This window comes from Tursiops truncatus, chromosome 4, assembly GCF_011762595.2.
Source record: "Tursiops truncatus isolate mTurTru1 chromosome 4, mTurTru1.mat.Y, whole genome shotgun sequence".
Classification (NCBI taxonomy): domain Eukaryota; kingdom Metazoa; phylum Chordata; class Mammalia; order Artiodactyla; family Delphinidae; genus Tursiops; species Tursiops truncatus.
Window position 1 is genome coordinate 24,031,666 of NC_047037.1, and position 22,079 is coordinate 24,053,744.

The following is a 22,079-nucleotide window of genomic DNA, read 5'->3' on the forward strand; positions in this document are numbered from 1 at the left end:
CCAGCCAGGAGTGGAGAAGAGTAAAAGCAGGACTGTGATATATTTAAGGAAATGAGCTGACAGGGCTCTGGTCCAGCAGGCCAGGTGGAAATCCCAGCTGGGAGCTAGAGTGTTAATCTGAAATCAGGGCATAAACCCAGTCAGAGAGACAGAGACCCAGTCATGAGGAAATCAGAGGGGATAACTGAGCTTTATAGGTATGTGTGTATCTAGGAAGTCAACCCAGGTAGACAGGATACAGGGCAGCAAGACCAAGTTAAGACAAAAGGCTCTCAAACTTTAATGAACATCAGAACCAACTGGAGGGCTCATTAAACGCCCACATTGCTGGGCCCCTGCCCCAGAGTTTCTGATCAAGTAGGTCTGGTTCAGGGCCTAAGTATTTGCATTTTAACCACACTCCAGGCAATGCCGATGCTGCTTGCTCTAGGACCACATTTTGAGAACCACTGGTTTAGACTTATAACCCCACATAGAGATGGGGCTAATATTAAATACTGTCAGATCTGGCTGGGGTTGCCCAGGGCCCCACACCTGAGCCTCAAGTTTAAAAATTTTAGCACCTATGCTGGAGGGAAGCAGGGGCTAACTTGAAGAGAAAAATTCATTGTGCATTGATCAACGAGAAGGAAATAGAGCACAATAGAATAAACATAAAAGAATAGGATCATAAGTTAGTATGTGTTCAAACACACACAAAAGCATGACATAAATTTGGTTTGACCATGTTATAGTGATACCAGCATATGCTCCACTTCCACTGTGGTTTTTAATGCTATCAAAGAAATCCTTCATTTCATTATTGCTTTTAAATGATAGTTGTCCATCATTTTTTTTTTTGCGGTACGCGGGCCTCTCACTGTTGTGGCCTCTCCTATTGCGGCGCACAGGCTCCGGATGCGCAGGCTCAGCGGCCATGGCTCACGGGCCCAGCCGCTCCACGGCATGTGGGATCTTCCCGGACCGGGGCACGAACCCATGTCCCCTGCATCGGCAGGCGGACTCCCAACCACTGAGCCACCAGGGAAGCCCCCTTTTTTGATTGTTTTAAATTTCTACATTTTTTTTTCTCTTATTAGGTATGTACTTGAGTTTATTTATTTATTTTTTAATCCCTATAAAATTTGCCATTCAGCTGAAAACTACCACAGTAAGATGCAGATTAAACGTTTTATGTAAGGTAGAAATTGATAATATTAATATGAATTACACTTTGATAGAAAAACGTTAAAACAGCAATGACTTCGTGCTTAAAGAGACTCAGCATGGTCTTAACATATGAAACAAATTCTCCATTGGTTAAGTTTTATCCTAAGCACATTCAAATTTCTTGTCCTAAAGCTGTTGTTTTTTTAATAATAACAAATATTTTTAATGCAGCATTTGAAATAAATCGCGAACCTTTGTTTCTTAAAATTCTAGAGAAAAAGAAAAGACTCCCCCAGTATTATTTTGGAGGTTTTCATGTAAAAGAAAGCAGAATGGTTTCTCGATTAGAATCCAGATCTCCTCCCTTCTGTGAATTACATTAATACTGGTGGTGAGGAAAACCCAGCTCCCAGTCTCCGAGGACTAGCTCTGCTGTTAGCCAAGAAACAAGAGATCAAAGGTGTCAGGCTTTGCCCTACAGAGGCCGGTAAACAGTATTGTCCACCAAATAATTACACATGCCTACAAATACACCTCAGGAACCAGTGAGGCAGAGCTCTCCGGCAGTGGTAAGTAATCTGGGACGGTAACCCCATCCTTAGTTTAGGGTAGGGTGTCACATGGAGTTAACAGAACTCATGAGAATGGAGCCCATACCACAGTGCAAACCTTTCCTGGCTTCTCCCAGATAGGAATGCTGGACCCATCTCTTCGAAATACCTCAACCACAGTGCAGAAAGCCTTGCACACAAGAGCAATTCAGAACTTGTATTCCAGACAATATGAGAAAGTGCCCCCCAGCAAGATGACTTCTACAGTTTCCAGATTTTTGCTTCGAACATCTCAAAGAGTAATAGCTGGCTTTTATTGACTATTTACTCTGTGCTAGATAGTTAGAAAATAAAGTGCCAGGCATAAGACCTCCCTGTGACTCAGCCTCTAATCTATAAAATGGGGATGATAGCAGTAGCTACCTCCTAGGGTGGGTGAGGCCTTGCAAAGTGGCCCAGGGTCACCCCGCTGTCCGGCTACAGAGTCAGACTACAAGGCCAGGCAGCCTGAGCCCAGGGCCTGCACTCCCAACTGGTTCATTCTTCTGCTGCTCCAAATAAATGAGCTAATTCCTGAAGCCTGCAAACTACCTTGATTAACACATTCTCTGGGGAAAAAGAGATGTACTTTTATAAGCAAGACAGGCCAGTTAAAAACAAACACAGGAAATCTTCATCCTTCACAAGTGATGGGGTTGACCTGCTAGTGCCGCACAGAAGTTTCTTGCTGCAGATTTTTTTCCTTGACCTAGAAAAGTTAAAGGTAAACAAGGCCAGCCCTGATCTCAGGTAGCCAAGCAGGGACGTTTGTCTTCCTCAATTATAGGAATTTGGAATTAGAAGAATTTGTTATCCTCAGGCTCATTTCCCAACCCCATTTGGGATCCCAAGTCAGCCTGCTGTCAGCCCCTTCCTCAGATCAAACAAAAAATCACACATACTGCCCTGTGTCCATTGCAGAGTGAATAACTTTTAACTAGTGCAACGTCTCCACTACCATTATTTTAGTTAAATATTTAAAATTTATTTTGGGTTTATGGCCCATCCTATTTTATGTCATCCTAGAATGATTCCTTTATCATATATACCCACTGGCTACAAAGTTTATAACAGCCACCATGGGAATGCAAACAGTGGTAAGGAGAGAACTGTCTTTAGTAATATTTTTTAATCTTAACAGTAGAGTTAAATACACCTGCTTACATACAGACTTCCTTTATTGCTGAGGTGAGGCAATGTCAATTTTATATAATGGAAGAATACATATAATCAAGTTCCCTTCATATCCAACTGTGTTCTGCCTGGTTTTCTTTCTAGCATCCAAAGTCTCATGCATGCTTAACAATTTACTTCACTGGTGTATTAACATAGTAGATCAGTGCACACATTCTGGAGGCAGACGGTATGGGGCCCAACCATGCCTCCCTCTCTTACTAGCTGTGGGACCTTGAGCAAGAAATTCAACCTCTCTATGCTTCAGTTTTCTTATTTGTAAACTTGGAACAATAATAATACCTACCTCTTTAGATTTTTATATGGATTAAGTATTACATGTATAAATTTAGGGCACACAGTAAGTGCTCAATAAATGTTGCTGTAACACTACCAAAAAGACCACCTATGAGCCTTTTCTTATCCAAACACTCTTCTTCTGCCTATGGAATATATATACACACACACATACATACACATAAAGTGTTATTAATTAATTGTATTTATGAAAGCATGGTTTACATGGGGAATAGAAAGAAATAGCCTCTGAGGAGCTTAGTTCATTTTTTGTAATGATTAGATTCATCAGTTTTACAGGCAGCTCCTATTTCTGCATTCAAAATGATAAACCTCTTAAGGAAAAATGCTCACAAAAAGCGTTATATTCATCCAACAGCTCAGAAAGATTCTTTCTAGAACATGCTTTATTTCCTTCTGAACATGATAATCTTTGCTTAGGATCTCTTCAGATATTTCATTTGCACCGCTTCATCAGTGTGTATCAATTCATTATTTTGCACTGACTGTGTACCAATTTGTACATTTTGTCTCAATTTTTATTCATTGGCAGGTCCGAGAAATACCCTTTGTCAAGAAACATGGAAAACCAGTTTACTCATTTGAATGTAAACTTGTACTTAATACCTCTGACCCCCATTTAAAATTATGTTCTACTTTCCATAGGTTCTTCTAAAAAATGTTTCACAACTCCAAATATTTATTGCTTAAATCCATCTAGTTTGACATATTTTATTAAAGATATTGTATAACTCTAGTAACCTATTGTTAACCTAAATATATCCTAGGTTTTTAACAAGCAGGGATTAGCAGCTCCTAAATTTGCCTCCAATGCCATCTGGGTTCTTTAATATGCTTTCTTTCTATGTACTGAATCTTGCCGGTTTCAGAGATAATAGTCTTTATGTTCATAACTGCCAGCTATCCTCCACTAGGCGTGTTCTTATTTATCTTCTCCAACATGCTCTTGAGAACATCGATGTTAATAAGCTTCACCCATTTATTAAGTTTACCAAACAGTGAACATTCTGCTCTATCAAAGAGAATTTATTAGCTTGCTACCATAAAGTATGATCAAATATAGGTGCCTTACTTTAAGTAATAGATGTATCTTTACTTTGGGTAATAGGTGAAGTCTGAAAAAAAAATATTTTAAATGCAGTAGATGGAACTTGTGATCCAAAAGACTATGGAGGGGTTCCAGTTCTGGTCAAGATGGTGTAAGCACACTTACTCCCCTCTGTCTCTTCCAACGAATGCAACTAAAATCCCTGGCCAGAATGAATGTAGCAGTCATCTAAGGACTCTTAAAAGAAAGTGGTAGCAGATAGATTGGGGAAGGAAACCAGAATTCAGAGTACTATTAAAACAGTGATGAATTTCCCATTTTGTTTTCCTCTCTGGAATCTCTTGACCTGAACTCAAAGGCAGTTTAAAAGCCAGAACTGCACAACAAGGAAGAACTGCAAAAGAAATTATCTGTTTTGGACATAAAGAACAGGACATAGGACTGTTGTGGGGCAAAAGAGTTGGGGAAATCCCCTCTTTTGTTTGTTGTTATCATTTACTCCATTCTCATCCCAATACCAGGCAAACCTGAGGCAGCAGTGGTAATGATGGCAGCAACAGTTGGGTGGACCCCAAATTCCCAACCAGAGGAACTGAGGTCCAGAGGCCTTGGGAAGAAGTCCCACTGCATTTTTTTCTCTCTTAATCTTATCATTGCTTGAGCTTGGAAACAGGCCCAATATTATGGAAAAATCATGAGAAACATGTAGCAGTGTAGGGAAACGGAAGCCCAGGGCTTTGGGAAGCCAGAAAACGTGGAAGACATTGTGGAGTAGAGGGAGCACAAGAAAGTGATCCGATAAAATTGTGTATAAACTTTTGGGCTCGCTTCCAAGCTATGTAAGCATGTATCTGAGCCTAAACAGCACACCAAAGTGTGAGACATGAGCTACAAGATAGAGCATCACTCAGGTCCCAGACTATATACTGGATGGCACAGGACATATACTGGATGCAGGACATGTGTGGATCATAGATCAAAATGTAAAATATAAAACTTCTAAAAGGAAACATAAGAGAATAATCTTCATGACCGTAAATTAGGCAAAGGAGTCTTAAATATTGTACCAAAAGCATCATGTACAAAAGAAAAAAATGATAAACTGGACTTCATCAAAATGAATATTTTTCGATTTGCAAAAGACACTGTTAAGAGAATGAAAATACAAGCTACATACTCACACTTAAAGAGAATGCATTGCTGGTGGGAATGCAAAATGGTATGGCCAATCTGTAAATCACTTTAGCAGTTTCTTATAAAGTTAAACATACAATTATTATAGGACTCAACATTCCCTCTTCTAGACATTTAGCCTAGAGAGCAAAATGGGGATAACAGGATCTGTCTCTGAAGATTAAATGTGTGAACATTAAATAAGAAAATACATGTTAAAGTCCATTAAGCAGAACTAAGCACTCATTAGTAACCTTATTTTACTCACAGCTTTTATTAGAAATGTCAGATAAATTTTAATAGTATTTTCAGCATATATTGCGATAATCACATAGTTTTTTCCTCTACGTTATTGATGTGATGAAATATATTGATAGATATCCTGGTATTGATTTTTTCCTACAGTTCTGCTATCTATAACAATAACTGAGGTTAGTCTATACTTTTCTTTTTCTTTTGGGGGGTAGAGGGGGCTGTCTTAATTGGGTTTAAATAGTGTTAAGGATGTACTACATTCATAGCATGAGCTAAAGACTTTTCTATTTTTTCATGGCCTGAAATAGCATAGCATAGAAATGATCAGATTTTTAAAGGCTAGTTAGAAGTCAGCTGTAAAACCATCTGGTTCCTGGAGTTCTTTTAATGGTGGGTTTTTAATCACCCTTCTAGTGTCTCCTATGGTAATTGGTGTATTCAAATGTAAAATTGTCATTTCTTTAAACTCAAAAATGGTCAAGTATTGTCAATTTCATATAGTTCAACTAAAAAGGATATCCATATACAATTTACCTAGTTTTATCCACTGTTAATAATATGCCTGTTTTGCTTTCTTGCCTTTATATATAAATATATATCACATATATACATATATATATATCACATAGATTAAATGTGTTTTTATTTATTCTTTTCTTTTTCGCTGAATCATTTCAATGTAAAAACAGACATACACTTCTTATCTAAATACTAAAGGATACAACTTTGAAAAACAAGGACATTCTATTAGGTAACCAAAATACCATTACTGTGTCTAAAAATATTAAAAACAATTAATAATTTTATCAGTACATACACAAATTTCCCCAGTTATTGCAAAAAAAATTATGTATAGATGTTTCTTAATTCATGATCAAATCAAGATTATGTATTATATTTGGCCAATGTTGGGTTTTTTTTAGTCTCTTTAAACCAGTTTCTCTCGTTTTCTTCCCCATGACATTGATTTTTAGAAGAAACCAGGTCAGTTGTTTTGCACACTATTCCACATTCTGGACTTGTTTGTTTCCTCCCAGCATCCATTAATATGTTCTTCTCTCTGCTATATTTCCTGTAAACTAGAAATTAGGTCAAGGCTCGAAATTCAGGTTGAACCTTTTAGACAAGTATATTCATTGGCAAATGCACAAGTCTTTCTTACTCGTTAGGGGTATGTTTCAAGTACAACTGTTGGACTGTACTATTCCACACGGTACCTGGTAGCCCCATGTCTTTTGACCATGTGGATGTGGCTAGTCCGAACTGAGACTTACCCTGCTGTGTAGTGAACTGTGTCCTCTCAAAATTCACATATTGAAGCCCTAATCCCCAGTGTGAGTATACTTGGAGACAGGGCTTTTAGGAGGTAATGAAGGTTAAATGATATCATGAGGGTAGGGTCCTAGCTGACAGGGCTGGTGGACTTGTAAGAAGAGAGATCGAGATCAATCGCTGTCTCTCTGCACACATGCTCCATGGAATGCAATGAGGACACAGGGAGAAGGTGGCTGTCTGCAAACCAGGACGAATGCCCTCAGTAGAACTTAGCCATTCTGGGACCTTGATCGTAGACTTCTAGCCTCTAGAACTGTGACGAAATTAAATGTCTGTTGTTTAAGCCAAAAAGAAAAGAATATTCATTGGTAATGCTGTATGCTTAATAATGTGTATTTCAAAAAAAAATTAATAATGCGTATTTCATATCAACAGGCACGTAAGGTCAAGTTGTCCCACTCTCGGTGATGCTAAGTTTGTTCATATGGTTACAGCGCTAACCCCCATTGTAAAAGTATAGTTTTACCTTTGGAATTAGTTTTTAACCTATGGGGCAATACTTGAGCACTGTGTGAATCTCCTGTCTCCAATCTCTCTGTAAGCCACTGTTTTTAGCATCCATTGATGATCCTTTTCTGATTCAGTGATTACATTTGAGATGATTCAGTTCTGACTTCCTTTGATAGGTAATTTTTTGACAATTTCTTAGTTTACCAAATGATCACAGTTTTGATCACCTTTTTAAAAATTTATTCCTAATTTATCAAATTATGAGAATGTTATCAGTAATAATTCTACTTTTAAAATGTAAGATTTTCGGGACTTCCCTGGTGGTCCAGTGGTTAAGACTTTGCCTTCCAATGCAGGGGGTGTGGGTTCGATCCCTGGTCAGGGAGCTAGGATCCCGCATGCCTCGCAGCCAAAAAACCAAAACATAAAACAGAAGCAATATTGTAACAAATTCAATAAAGACTTTAAAAAAATGGTCCACATCAAAAAAAATTTTTTAAATAACAAAATATAAGTTTTCTTTGTGATCAAGTACATGACTGATTTGGGTGTATATTCCATGGACATGAAAAGAAGTATATTTGCTATTTTTAAGAAAAAAGTTATGCACATATGTATTGAGTTTCTTGGTTATGTTACTCAAATTCCCTATATCCTTATCTATATTTTTACTAGATGTCAGATTCTGAAAGAGGTACATTAAATTTCCCACTATATTTTTTTTTTGTAGTCAAGGTTTTGCATTCTAATTTTATACAGTCTTTCACATATTTCTGATGTGTTGTGTGTAGTACACCATTTTATGATAGGGAATCTTCAAATTGTCTGGTATGTCTTTCTCATCCCAGAAATGAAACTTAAAATGGTTGTATCCTTCTTATATGTTCATGCCCCTCTTCTATCCTCTAGTTCTCATAATGTGGAATCTTAAAAAGTAATACAGCAAAGTCATTTTCATTAGCACTAGACAGTGGGGACTCCCTATTTCCTCCATTTCATTCTGGCTATAAGTAAGCAGTGAGCTAGTAGATTTCAGTGTTTTGATCAACATCATTTCATTCCCTGAAGTCCTTAACTTCTCTTCAGAAAATAAAGTCTTATTTTTTTAATCTATTATAATCTTTTACCTGCTAGTATGCACTTTAAACCTTATGGTTTAAAATGTGTAAAATCCAAAGAATTACAATAAAGCTCCCATTTAGCATCTACCCTGGAGATCAATTGCAAGCCAAAATATGGGATTTTAACTGGAGTTTTTAAAAATAAGTGTTGAATTCTATCACACAGAGTCACTTGGAAGAAATTGCTTAAGACAGGGAATTGCCCATTAGAGGCAAAATATGCTTTCATGCAGATTTCATTGTATTCGGTACAAGGAATGTTTGGAAGAGTCTTAGCTGTTCTTTTCTTTTCCTTTTCTTCTTTTTCTTAATGGGCAGAGTGTTCTATGCTTCCCAGTGCTAGATCTGTAGTGCAGAGTATAACTGGCCAGTTATGAAGCAACACTCATGTTTGGAGATGAGGGTGAAAAGCATCTCAACAGTTGACTTCTCAGTGGCACTGGCTGCTTATTTCTTATTTTCTGCAGGATTCAAAACGTACCTCAAAGGTCACTGCATGTCCCCCTGAGCCTCTTTGTCACTCTTTCTTCTTGGGCACAGCACCCACACATGAGTCCCCACCAAGCAAATGATCATCTTTGTTTGGAAAGTTCCAGCTAAAATGCTGGGAATGGATTTGGTTCAGTCCATTCTGGGGCTACCACAGCCTGGGTTTCCTCACCTGTCCCTCTGCGTGGCCCTCCTGGGGCTCTGCCAGGGAGTGCAGCTGCCTGCCTGCAGCCTCTGTCCATGTGGGTTGCAGTTTATTCTGGTCTAGCCAGCAAAATAATCCCACCCTTCTCTTTTTTTTAAATTTTACTGTCGCCATGGATCTACTCATTTTTATACAGCACTCTTAGCATTTCAAAGGGATTCTCAGAGAAAGGGGAGAAAATACAAATGTTTGAAACAGTAATCTTAATTCTATTTTTCATGAGCCATTACCAGGCATTTAAGCAGGTGTTTAATTTTTATGAATATAAACTAATATATGCTTATTATATAAAATTAGAAAACTAAAAAATTATTTTAAAAAATGAAATTCATCTGAAGTCCTTCTATACAGAGATAATTACTAACAGTAGTACATTTTTCTATAGACTTTTTTATGGAAATCAATTTTTTTTAAACAAAACTCAGATCTGTTATTTCTTTACTTAAAATATAGCATGATAACTTTCCAATTTTATTAGCTATCCTTTGAAATTATGTTTTCAAGGACTGAATAACAAAATCATATGAATATGCCAAAATTATTTATCTACATTGGCATTAGATTAGACTAGATTTATTTTAAACTGTTATAAATGATGTACTTATTTCATACATACTTGCATAAAACTTTTAGTATCTCTGATTTGTTTTAGAATAAAAATGAAATTAAGGAGTCAAGGGTAGAATATTTTCTACAGCTCAAAATATATTTTGCCAAATTGTTTCTAGTAAGGTCAGGTTAATTTAAACACGAACAATGTAATCTATTCTCTCCTTGGTGACTTTCCAACCTGTTTCTTATAGTCCAGGATTACTGCATGTTTTGAGGATGCCTAACAGTTTTCTAAAATTTTATCCTGATTCCAGAAGCTCATTTCTTCTAGGTCTTTAGGAAGATGTTCCTCTTTCTTCGTTCTATAAAACATCTTGGTAAGCTCTGTGTGATTTTTCTTGTCTCCAGTAGTATTTGAATATGGAGAAAGATTTCCAGACCTGGTATTTGCCAACATACAGGTATGTGGATTGCCCCAGGCTCCCCTAAACAGCCATCTGGTTGTTCATCACATTATTTTCTGGGAGCCATAGCAAGCAAGTCAATTTGCAACATCTGTAGCCTAGGCTCTAGGATCAAGCAAATATTCCTCTTTGAAGCTATGCCCTATGTGTAGAATTTTCTGTCATCCTCACTTCTCAGTCTTGAGGCCCTCTGAACCAATGCTGCACACTCTGCTCCTGGCATCTCCCCACCTGCACCCTTGGCTACCACTTTACTTATGGGACATTTATACCCCTGGAATGCAATGTGCCATTGCAAATGCTGACCTCTGTCCCCCATCCTTTCCTTCACTCATTCACAGTCATTCAGCAAATATCTATTGAGCTTCTATTCTGTGCCAGCCACCAGATAAAGCATAGAATACAAGAAACCACAGTCCCTGCCATTGTGAGGGTGACACAACACCCCCAACTGCCACCTTGTATCCCACCCTATGACTTTCTTCTCTAGGTGGTTTGGTTGATACCAGTTCTCTAGGTTGGGGCAGATAGTGGGGCGAAGAATATAGTGTGTTTCAGCTGTCTTGCAGACAGGCAAGTTTGCTGTATTCCATGAAGTGGGGTAGGGGTAGGGATAGGCCACTGGTTGCTCTTCTCAAAATAGCTTATGATGATTATTTTTTTCAACATCTTTATTGGAATATAATTGCTTTATAATGTTGTGTTAGTTTCTGCTGTGTAACAAAGTGAATCAGCTGTATGTATACATAGATGCCTATATCCCTTCCCTCTTGTGTCTCCCTCCCACTCTCCCTATCCCACCCCTCTACGTGGTCACAAAGCACCGAGCTGATCTCCCTGTGCTATGCGGCTACTTCCCACTAGCTACCTATTTTATATTTGGTAGTGTATACATATCCATGCCACTGTCTCACTTTGTCCCAGCTTACCCTTCCCCCTCCCTGTGTCTTCAAGTCCATTCTCTGCATCTGAATCTTTATTCCTATCCTGCTCCCAGGTTCATCAGAACCATATATATATTTTTTAGATTCCATATATGTGTGTTAGCATACGGTATTTGTCTTTCTCTTTCTGACTTACTTCACTCTGTATGACAGACTCTGTGTCCATCCACCTCACTACAATTAACTCAATATCATTTCTTTTTATGGCTGAGTAATATTCCATTGTATATATGTACCACATCTTCTTTATCCATTCATCCGATGATGGACACTTAGGTTGCTTCCATTTCCTGGGTATTGTAAATAGAGCTGCAATGAACATTTTGGTACATGACTCTTTTTGAATTATGGTTTTCTCAGGGTACATGCCCAGTAGTGGGATTGCTGGGTCATATGGTAGTTATATTTGTAGTTTTTTAAGGAACTTCCATACTGTTCTCCATAGTGGCTGTACCAGTTCACATTCCGACCAGCAGTGCAAGAGTGTTCCCTTTTCTCCACACCCTCTCCAGCATTTATTGTTTGTAGATTTTTTGATGATGGCCATTTTGACTGGTGTGAGGTGATACCTCATTGTGGTTTTGATTTGCATTTCTCTGATGATTAGTGATGTTGAGCATCCTTTCATGTGTTTGTTGGCAACCTGTATATCTTCTTTGGAGAAAAGTCTATTTAGGTCTTCTACTCATTTTTGGATTAGGTTGATTATTTTTTTGATATTGAGCCACATGAGCTGCTTGTATATTTTGGAGATTAATCCTTTGTCTGTTGATTCGTTTGTGAATATTTTCTCCTATTCTGAGGGTTGTCTTTTTGTCTTGTTTATGGTTTCCTTTGCTGTGCAAAAGCTGTGAAGTTTCATTAGGTCCCAGTTGTTTATTTTGTTTTTATTTCCATTTCTCTATGTGGTGGGTCAAAAAGGACCTTGCTGTGATTTATGTCATAGAGTATTCTGCCTGTTTTCCTCTAAGAGTTTGACAGAGTCTGACCTTACATTCAGGTTTTTAATCCATTTTGAGTTTATTTTTGTGTATGGTCTGAGGGAGTGTTCTAATTTCATTCTTTAACATGTAGCTGTCCAGTTTTCCCAGCACCAGTTATTGAAGAGGCTGTCTTTTCTCCATTGTATATTCTTGCCTACTTTATCAAAGATAAAGTGACCATATGTGTGTGGGTTTATCTCTGGGCTTTCTATCCTGTTCCATTGATCTATATTTCTGTTTTTGTGTCAGTACCATACTGTCTTGATTACTGTAGCTTTGTAGTATAGTCTGAAGTCAGGGAGCCTGATTCCGCCAGCTCCATTTTTCTCCCTCAAGATTGCTTTGACTATTTGGGGTCTTTTGTGTTTCCATACAAATTGTGAAATTTTTTGTCCTAGTTCTGTGAAAAATGCCATTGGTAGCTTTATAAGGATTGCATTCAATCTGTAGATTGCTTTGGGTAATATAGTACTTTTCACAGTGTTGATTCTCCCTATCCAAGAACATGGTATACCTCTCCATTTGTTTCTATCATCTTTAATTTCTTTCATCAGTGTCTTATAGTTTTTTGCATACAGGTCTTTTTTCTCCTTAGGTAGGTTTATTCATAGGTATTTTATTCTTTTTGTTGCAGTGGTAAATGGGAATGTTTCCTTAATTTCTCTTTCAGATTTTTCATCATTAGTGTATAGGAATGCAAGAGATTTCTATGCATTAATTTTGTATCCTGCTTCTTTACCAAATTCATTGATTAGCTCTAGTAGTTTTCTGGTGGCATCTTTAGGATTCTCTATGTATAGTATCATGTCATCTGCAAACAGTGACAGCTTTACTTCTTCTTTTCTGATTTGGATTCCTTTTATTTCTTTTTCTTCTCTGAGTGCTGTGGCTAAAACTTCCAAAACTTTGTTGAATAATAGTGGTGAGAGTGGACAACCTTGTCTTGTTCCTGATCTTAGAGGAAATGGTTTCTGTTGAGAATGACATTGGCTGTGGGTTTGTCATATATGGCCTTTATTATGTTGAGGTAGGTTCCCTCTATGCCCATTTTCTGGAGAGTTTTTAGCATAAATGTGTGCTGAATTTTGTGGAAAGCTTCTTCTGCATCTTTTGAGATTATCATATGGTTTTTATCCTTCAGTCTGTTAATATGGTGTATCACATTGATTGATTTGCATATATTGAAGAATCCTTGCATTCCTGGGATAAACTCCACTTGATCATGGTGTATGAACCCTTTCATGTGCTGTTGGATTCTGTTTGCTAGTATTTTGCTGAGAATTTTTGCATCTATGTTCATCAGTGTTATCAGCCTGTTGTTTTCTTTTTTTGTGACATCTTTGTCTGGTTTTGGTATCAAGGTGATGGTGGCCTAGTAGAATGAGTTTAGGAGTGTTCCTCCCTCAGCTATATTTTAGAAGAGTTTGAGAAGGATAGGTGTTAGCTCTTCTCTAAATGTTGGATAGAATTCACCTGTGAAGCCATCTGGTCCTGGGCTTTTGTTTGTTGGAAGATTTTTAATCACAGTTTCAATTTCAGTGCTTGTGATTGGTCTGTTTATATTTTCTATTTATTCCTGGTTCAGCCTTGGAAGGTTGTGCTTTTCAAAGAATTTGTCCATTTCTTCCAGGTTGTCCACTTTATTGACATATAGTTGCTTGTAGTAATCTCTCATGATCCTTTGTATTTCTGCAGTGTCAGTTGTTACTTCTCCTTTTACATTTCTGATTCTGTGGATTTGAGTCTTCTCCCTTTTTTCCTTGATGACTCTGGCTAATGTTTTATCAATTTTGTTTATCTTTTCAAAGAACCAGATTTTAGTTTTATTGTTCTTTGCTGTTGTTTCCTTCATTTCTTTTTCCTTTATTTCTGATCTGATCTTTATGGTTTCTTTCCTTCTGCTAACTTTGGGGTATTTTTGTTCTTCTTTCTCTAATTGCTTTAGGTGTAAGGTTAGATTGTTTATTTGAAATGTTTCTTGTTTCTTGAGATAGGGTTGTATTGCTATAAACTTCCCTCTTAGAACTGCTTTTGCTGTATCCCATAGGTTTTGGGTGGTCATGTTTTCACTGTCATTTGTTTCTAGGTTTTTTTTGATTTCCTCTTTGATTTCTTCAGTGACCTCTTGGTTATTTAGTAGTGTATTGTTTAGCCTCCATGTGTTTATATTTTTTACAGTTTTTTTTCACTGTAATTGATGTCTAGTCTCAGAACATTGTGATCGGAGAAGGTACTTCATATGATTTCAATTTTCTTAAATTTACCAAGGCTTGATTTGTGACCTAACATATGATCTATCCTGGAGAATGTTCCATGAGCACTTGAGAAGAAAGTGTACTCTGTTGTTTCTGGATGGAATGTCCTATAAGTATCAATTAAGTCCATCTTATTTAATGTGTCATTTATAGCTTGTGTTTCCTTATTTATTTTCATTTTGGATGATCTGTCCATTGGTGAAAGTAGGATGTTAAAGTCTCCTACTATGATTGTGTTACTGTTGATTTCCCCTTTTATGGCAGATAACATATGCCTTATGTATTGAGGTGCTCCTATGTTGGCTGCATAAATATTTACAATTGTTATATCTTCTTCTTGGATTGATCCCTTGATCATTATGTAGTGTCCTGCTTTGTCTCTTGTAATAGTCTTTATTTTGAAGTCTATTTTGTCTGATATAAGAATTGTTACACCAGGGCTTCCCTGGTGGTGCAGTGGTTGGGAGTCCGCCTGCCGATGCGGGGGACACGGGTTCGTGCCCCGGTCTGGGAGGATCCCGCGTGCCATGGAGCAGCTGGGCCCGTGAGCCATGGCCGCTGACCCTGCGCGTCCGGAGCCTGTGCTCCACAGTGGGAGAGGCCACAGCGGTGAGAGGCCTGCGTACCGCAAAAAAAAAAAAAAACAAATAAAAAAACCAGAATTGTTACTCCAGCTTTCTTTTGATTTTCATTTGCTTTTCATTTGCTTGGAATATCTTTATCCATCCCCCCACTTTCAGTCTGTATGTGTCCCTAGGTCTGAAGTGGGTCTCTTGTAGACAGCATATATACAGGTCTTGTTTCTGTATCCATTCAGCCAGTCTGTGTCTTTTGGTTGGAGCATTAAATCCATTTACATTTAAGGTGGTTATAGATATGTATGTTCCTGTTAACATTTTCTTAATTATTTTGAGTTTGCTTTTGTAGGTCTTTTTCTTCTCTTGTGTTTCCTGCCTAAAGAAGTTCCTTTAGTATTTGTTGTAAAGCTGGTTTGGTGGTACTGAATTCTCTTAACTTTTGCTTGTCTGTAAAAGTTTTAATTTCTCCATTGAATCTGCATGGTATCCTTGCTGGGTAGAGTAATCTTGGTTTTAGGTTTTTCCCTTTCCTCACTTTAAATATGCCCTGCCACTCACTTCTGGCTTGCAGAGTTTCTGCTGAAAGATCAGCTGTTAACCTTATGGGGATTCCTTTGTATGTTATTTGTTGCTTTTCCCTTGCTGCTTTTAATATTTTTTCTTTGTATTTAATTTTTGAGAGTTTGGTTAATATGTGTCTTGGTGTGTTTCTCCTTAGATTTATCCTGTATGGGACTCTCTGTGCTTCCTGGACTTGACTATTTCCTTTCCCATATTAGGGAAGTTTTCAACTATAATCTCTTCAAATATTTTCTCAGTCCCTTTCTTTTTCTCTTGTTCTTTGGGACCCCTATAATTTGAATGTTCATGCATTTAATGTTGTCCCAGAGGTCTCTGAGACTGTCTTCAATTCTTTTCATTCTTTTTTCTTTATTCTGCTCTGTGGTAGTTATTTCCACTATTTTATCTTCCAGGTCACTTATCTGTTCTTGTACCTCAGTTATTCTGCTATTGCTTCCTTCTGGAGAATTTTTAATTTCATTTATTGTGTTGTTCATCATTGTTTGTTTGCTCTTTAGTTCTTCTAGGTCCTTGTTAAATGTTTCTTGTTCTTTCTCCATTCTATTGCCAAAATTTTGGATCATGTTTACTATCATTACTCTGAATTCTTTTTCAGGTAGACTGCCTATTTCCTCTTCATTTGTTTGGTCTGATGGGTTTTACCTTGCTCCTTCATCTGCTGTGTGTATCTCTGTCTTCTCATTTTGTTTAACTTACTGTGTTTGGGGTCTTCTTTTTGCAGGCCGCAGGTTTATAGTTCCCATTGGTTTTGGTGTTTGCCCCCAGTGGGTAAGGTTGGTTCAGTGCGTTGTGTAGGCTTCCTGTGGAGGGGACTGGTGCCTGTGTTCTTGTGGGTGGGACTGGATCTTGTCTTTCTGGTGGGCAGAGCTGCATCCTGTGGTGTGCTTTGGGGTGTCTGTGAACTTAGTATGATTTTAGGCATCCTCTCTGCTAATGGATGGGGTAGTGTTCCTGTCTTGCTAGTTGTTTGGCATGGGGCATCCAGATGGAGGAGAGATGGAGATCTCTGGGAGAGCTCTCTCTGATTGATGTTATGTGGCGCCGGGAGATCTCTGGTAGTCCAATGTCTTGAACTCGGCTCTCCCACCTCAGAGACTCAGGCCTGACACCAGGCCAGAGCACCAAGACCCTGTCAGCCACACAGATCAGAAGAAAAGGGAGAAAAAAAGAAAGAAAAAAATTTTTTTTTAATAATAAATTAATTTTTTTTAATTTTTAAAATAAAAGAATAAAAAAAGAAGAGAGCAGCCAAACCAATAAACAAATCCACCAATGATAACAAGTGCTAAAAACTAAACTAAGATAAACATAAAACTCAGAAGGAAATCAGTCACAGACTGCAAAACCCAAGTCTACATTTGCTCCCAAAGTCCACCACCTCCATTTTGGGATGATTCATTGTCTATTCAGGTATTCCACAGATGCAGGGTACATCAAGGGGATTTAATCCACTGCTTCCAAGGCTGCAGGGAGAAATTTTCCTTTCTCTTCTTTGTTCACACAGCGCCTGGGGTTCAGCTTTGGATGTGGCCCCGCCTCTGCATGTAGGTCACCCTTAGGCCTCTTTTGGGAAATCTGAGATCTTCTGCCAGTGTTCAGTAGGTGTTCTGTAGGAGTTGTTCCACATGTAGATGTAGTTTTGATGTATTTGTGGGTAGGAAGGTGATCTCCACGTCTTACCCCTCCACCGCATTGAAGGTCCCTCCTCCAGCTTATGATTACTGAAAACTCCTGTGAGATTCTAGCACTAGCCTGCCCGTTATTTTAGGTTTTCAATGGTATTGGAGTTGTTTGCCTTTTCTGGGCCTTCAAAAGCATTTTAGTAGGAAATCAGGAGGGGTACCATTAGGGACTGCTAACGTGAAACCATTTTAAACAGAAGTCACACAAGGCATTTGCAAATTTCGACTTGCTCTGTTTCCTTTATTCAAGGTAAACTTTGAGGCAATCATTTTCTCAGAAATTTTTTTGTTGGCAACACAACAAAAGTAGCACAAAAGTATAGGAATAAATATATTTTGTAAAGCTACTGATGATTATTGATAGTATAGTTTTGATTTTTTTGTTTTACTTAATATTTTTGCCTCCAATCCTGAACACAAACATCTGGCTGTGATTTTGTTTTTTTCTGTCACTGAGCCAAATCCTGTCTAACTCAGTAGGATACTAAGGTGAAATGAAAATCTGGCCTGTGTTTACATCCTACAGTTAACATCTCTTTGGATTGTTCAGTGTGTCTCATAACTTCTAATACATGCTATAAAAATAAATAGCAACATCGTAATTTTGTCTTCTGCCAAGTGTATTTGTGATAGGTGGGGCTTGGGGATGGGGGATACAGAGGTAGTTTCAAGCATGTGACGCACATCAAATGGAAATGGGAAAAAGGCAGAATGTTGCTGATGGTAGCATTCTCTACCTTAGACCGTGAGACTTCCCTTTGTCTCCTAGCTTTTAGCATCATGCTTGGCACTCAGAAGGCACTCAGGGCCTTTGAGGGCTGCGCAGAGATAATCCTAAAGTTCCCTAACCCATGAACAACCCCGCTCTGCTAGACAAGCTCATTCGTACCTTCTCTCCTCCCCACAAACCCCCATCACCTCTTCCCCAGCTTTCTCTTTCCTTTGATGATCTTCTCGATTCACTAAGAAAACAGAAGCAATCAGAAGATCATTTTCACAAGCTCCCCCTTTATCTACCTACTTCCCTGTATCAATGCCCTTAAACTCCACCTTGTTGTATTACAAGGGGCAAACTAATCTTGCTCCAATTAAGCCTCATCCTCCTGTTCGTGTGTTACTCTCATCCTCTCTCACTTACCGGAAGACATCACTCCAGCATTTATCTCTCTTCTCTCTCATATCATCATTTGCCCCCATTTGCCCCCTTCCCTGAATAATTTAAAAACCTAGTGTTATCACTCTCATCTTAAGTAAAAACAAAAAACCTTTCCTGCCCACACATCCCCCTCCAGCTATAACCTCATTCTTTGCTGTCCTTTATAGCAAAATCCCTCAAAAGCGTTTTCAAATCACAGTATCTACAAATCCTCTCCTCCCGATCTCTCTTGAATGTACTCTGATATTGCAGTGGCCCGCATCATTCTGCCAAACTGTCCTTACCACTCTTTTTTCTTTTCTTTTTTTGGCTGCGGGGCTTGCAGTAGTTCCCTGACCAGGGATCGAACCTGGGTCCCCTGCAGTGGAAATGCGGAGTCCTGGACCACTGGACCACCAGGGAAGTCCCTGTTCTTACCAGTCTTGATGCTCCCCTGCATGTTGCTAAATCCAATGGTCAAGCCTCACTTTTCATTTTATTGGACGATCAACAACATTTAACTCAATTGATCCTCCTTTTTACTTGAAACCTCCTTCTTCACTTGGATTCTAGGACATACTCCCTCTAATTTTCCTAATACCTACTGTGCCACTACTTAGCTAGTCAGTTTTTGCAGCAGGGACAGTAGCCCAAATATCTCAGTGATCTGCAACCACAAAGATGTTTGCTGATGTTTGATGTTTGTTGTGCAAGTTATGTAAAGGCTAGGAGTCACCTACCTGTCTGACTCTACTGGGCTCTACTTAGCTGCAGCTCGGCTGGGCTTCACTCCTCTTGGCTGCCGGTTGGCTGGAGCTCTGCCATCTGTTTTCTCATCCTAAAACCCAGGCTAAGGAGCAGCCTTATCTGGAACATGCTTCTCTCCCACGACAGGAGAAAGGGCTGAAACTTCCAAAGTCTCTAAAAGCTTCCACTTGGACGTAGTGTGTATCATGTTTACTCACATTCCACTGGGCAAAGTAAATCTGTGGGTCACATCATGTATAAGAAAGGGATAACACACATGAAGCTTGCCCCTCCCCTTAAGCCCCTGAGACGAGGTTCATTGAGACCGTTGACAGGCTTGATGAATGTCCCCAGAGGATTGAGAGACCCAGTGTCAGACCTGCTGCCTGACTCACCTGGAGAAATCTAAAGAGCCAGGAGCTGGCTGAAACAGCCTGCAACAGAGTGGGAGCCACAGTTTAGGAAGCTGATGTGTTTCCACTGAGAACGCATCTAAGGAGCATGTTTCCTGTCGACGTATCATGTGGTGTAATAGGCTGATCCTGTTGTGTTGAGTTGTCGTAGACCTGGCCCTAGAATGTCACCCGGAGAGGCCAGAGATCACAGCGGAAGAAAGCCAGGGCTATACAGCTGGTTGTTCAGGGGCCAAAGGAGGGGTGGATGAAACGCACAAACCATGTAGGAAACCACAGGTTAGAGAGCCCTCTGGGCTTCCTGAAGAGCCCTCACAAATGCCCACACCGGTCAACTTCCAACATCTGTCACAGCCAAAGGAAATGGCACCTTAGTTGTGCCAGACAAATGAAACCTTTCTTGCCTATTTACTTCTCCTCCTTCTCCTGTCCCCTAACCTTGGAGAAGACAAGCTAGCAAGTAGGAGTGGAGTGGGAAACATCAGGAGGATCAAAAGAAAGATGGATCCTTGCAGCAGGCCCAAGCTGGTGAAGGGAACTCACTTGGAATGAAACTCAGATTCTGATATTATTACATGTGACTGAACATAGTTATTACCTGAGACTATTTCTGTGATTACAAGTGACCAGAGGACTCTTTTTTAAATTATTTTATTTCTTTTTGAATAGGAAATGCATATATAAAGTACAAAATTTGAAAGATACAAAAGAGTAAATAATGAAAAGTAAGTCTGCCCCACCCATATGTATAACATACTAGACACACTCTCTTTATAGTGTATTTTCTTCAAGTAGAGTTGATTTACAACATTGTGTTAATTTCTGCTGTACAGCAAAGTGCTTCATATATATACATTCTTTTTTACATTCTTTTCCATTATAGTTTATCACAGGATATTGAATATAGTTCCCTGTGCTATACAGTAGGACCTTGTTGTCTATCTATCCAATATACACTAGTTTGCATCTGCTAATCCCAACTCCCAATCCATCCCTCCCCCACCCTCCTGCCTTGGCAACCACAAGTCTGTTCTCTATGTCTGTGAGTCTGTTTCATAGATAAGTTCATTTGTGTTGTATTTTAGATTCCACATATAAGTGATATCATACGGTATTTGTCTTTCTTTTTCTGACTTACTTCGCTTAGTATAATAATCTCTAGGGCCATCCATGTTGCTACAAATGGCAATTTTCATTCTTTTTATGGCAGAGTATTATTCCACTGTGTGTGTGTGTGTGTGTGTGTATATATATATATATATATATATATATATATATATATATTACCACATTTTCTTTATCTATTCATGGGTCAATGGACATTTAGGTTGATTCCATGTCTTGGCTATTGTCAATAGTGCTGCTATGAACATAGGGGTGCATGTATCTTTTTGAATTAGAGTTTTGTCTGGATATATGCCCAGGAGTGGGATTGCTGGATCATATGGCAACACCATTTTTAGTTTCCTGAGGAACCTTCATACTGTTTTCTGTAGTGGCTGCACCAATTTACATTCCCACCAGCAGTGTAGGACGGTTCCCTTTTCTCCACACCCTCTCCAGCATTTGTTATTTGTAGACTTTTTAATGATGGCCATTCTGCCCAGAGTGAGGTGACACCTCATTGTTTTGATCAGAGGACCATTTTTTAAGCTATCTGAGAGTAATAAAAAGTCATAGGACCAGCCCCACAGAAGGAGTCTGTAGAAGCAGAGGGGGGTGTGTGTGTGTGTGTGTGTGTGTGTGTGTGTGCGTGTGTGTGTGTTGGGTGGAGGGGAGAGAGGCCTGAGAAAGGTGTTTTCTTTCTTGCTGCATGAACCACATTCGCTCCAAGGGCTCTTGACCCCTGGGCTCGTTGCTTCCACCGGCCTGGGTTTTCTCCATACTAAGAAGTTACATCACGACTTCATGGTGTCTTCACTGACATCTTTGATCATGAGGCTCCAGGAGGCCAGAACCTTAGTTGACAATTGGCTGCCCTCACACTTGACCCCGTTTACGTAAAGGAAATCTAGGCATCTGGCCAATTCAGGACCAAAGAATTTTGCAGTGGGGGTGTTGAACTTCATTTCCTTTTTCATTTATAAACACGGCTGGAGCTGATTCCAACGTGTTTTTAGGAAGTCAGTAAAAACATTTAGGCGTAACTACTACTGTTTTATGAAATTTCAGCTATTGTTTTCACCTTGCCTGTGCTGAAATCCAGAAATACAAAGCTTGGTGCGGCCGTGGGGGAGTGGGGAGGCGTTATGTCATTACAGAACCTACTTCAGGTTCAGGAAACTCTGAACCCACCATCCGTTTCCTACTTTACTAAGCGAAGGAACGCAGTCGAGTGTGTGACCAAGGGTAACATGATTCAGGTTAAGAACTGGGTCTGTGGACTTTGTTTCCTGGCCAAGAGAACTACAATTCAATTGCTGCTAGAGTTAAGTGGA

General features: G+C 39.1%; 1 protein-coding gene and 1 non-coding gene across 2 annotated transcripts in view; one reads left to right on the forward strand and one right to left on the reverse strand.

Annotated features, from left to right (window-relative positions):
- SLC9A9 (solute carrier family 9 member A9) overlaps positions 1-22,079 on the forward strand; it is a 538,561-nt gene that overhangs the window by 349,028 nt on the left and 167,454 nt on the right. The gene's annotated exons all lie outside the window — the stretch shown is intronic.
- TRNAG-UCC (transfer RNA glycine (anticodon UCC)) lies at positions 18,831-18,904 on the reverse strand. The gene has a single exon. It is a non-coding gene; the product is annotated as a tRNA-Gly (tRNA).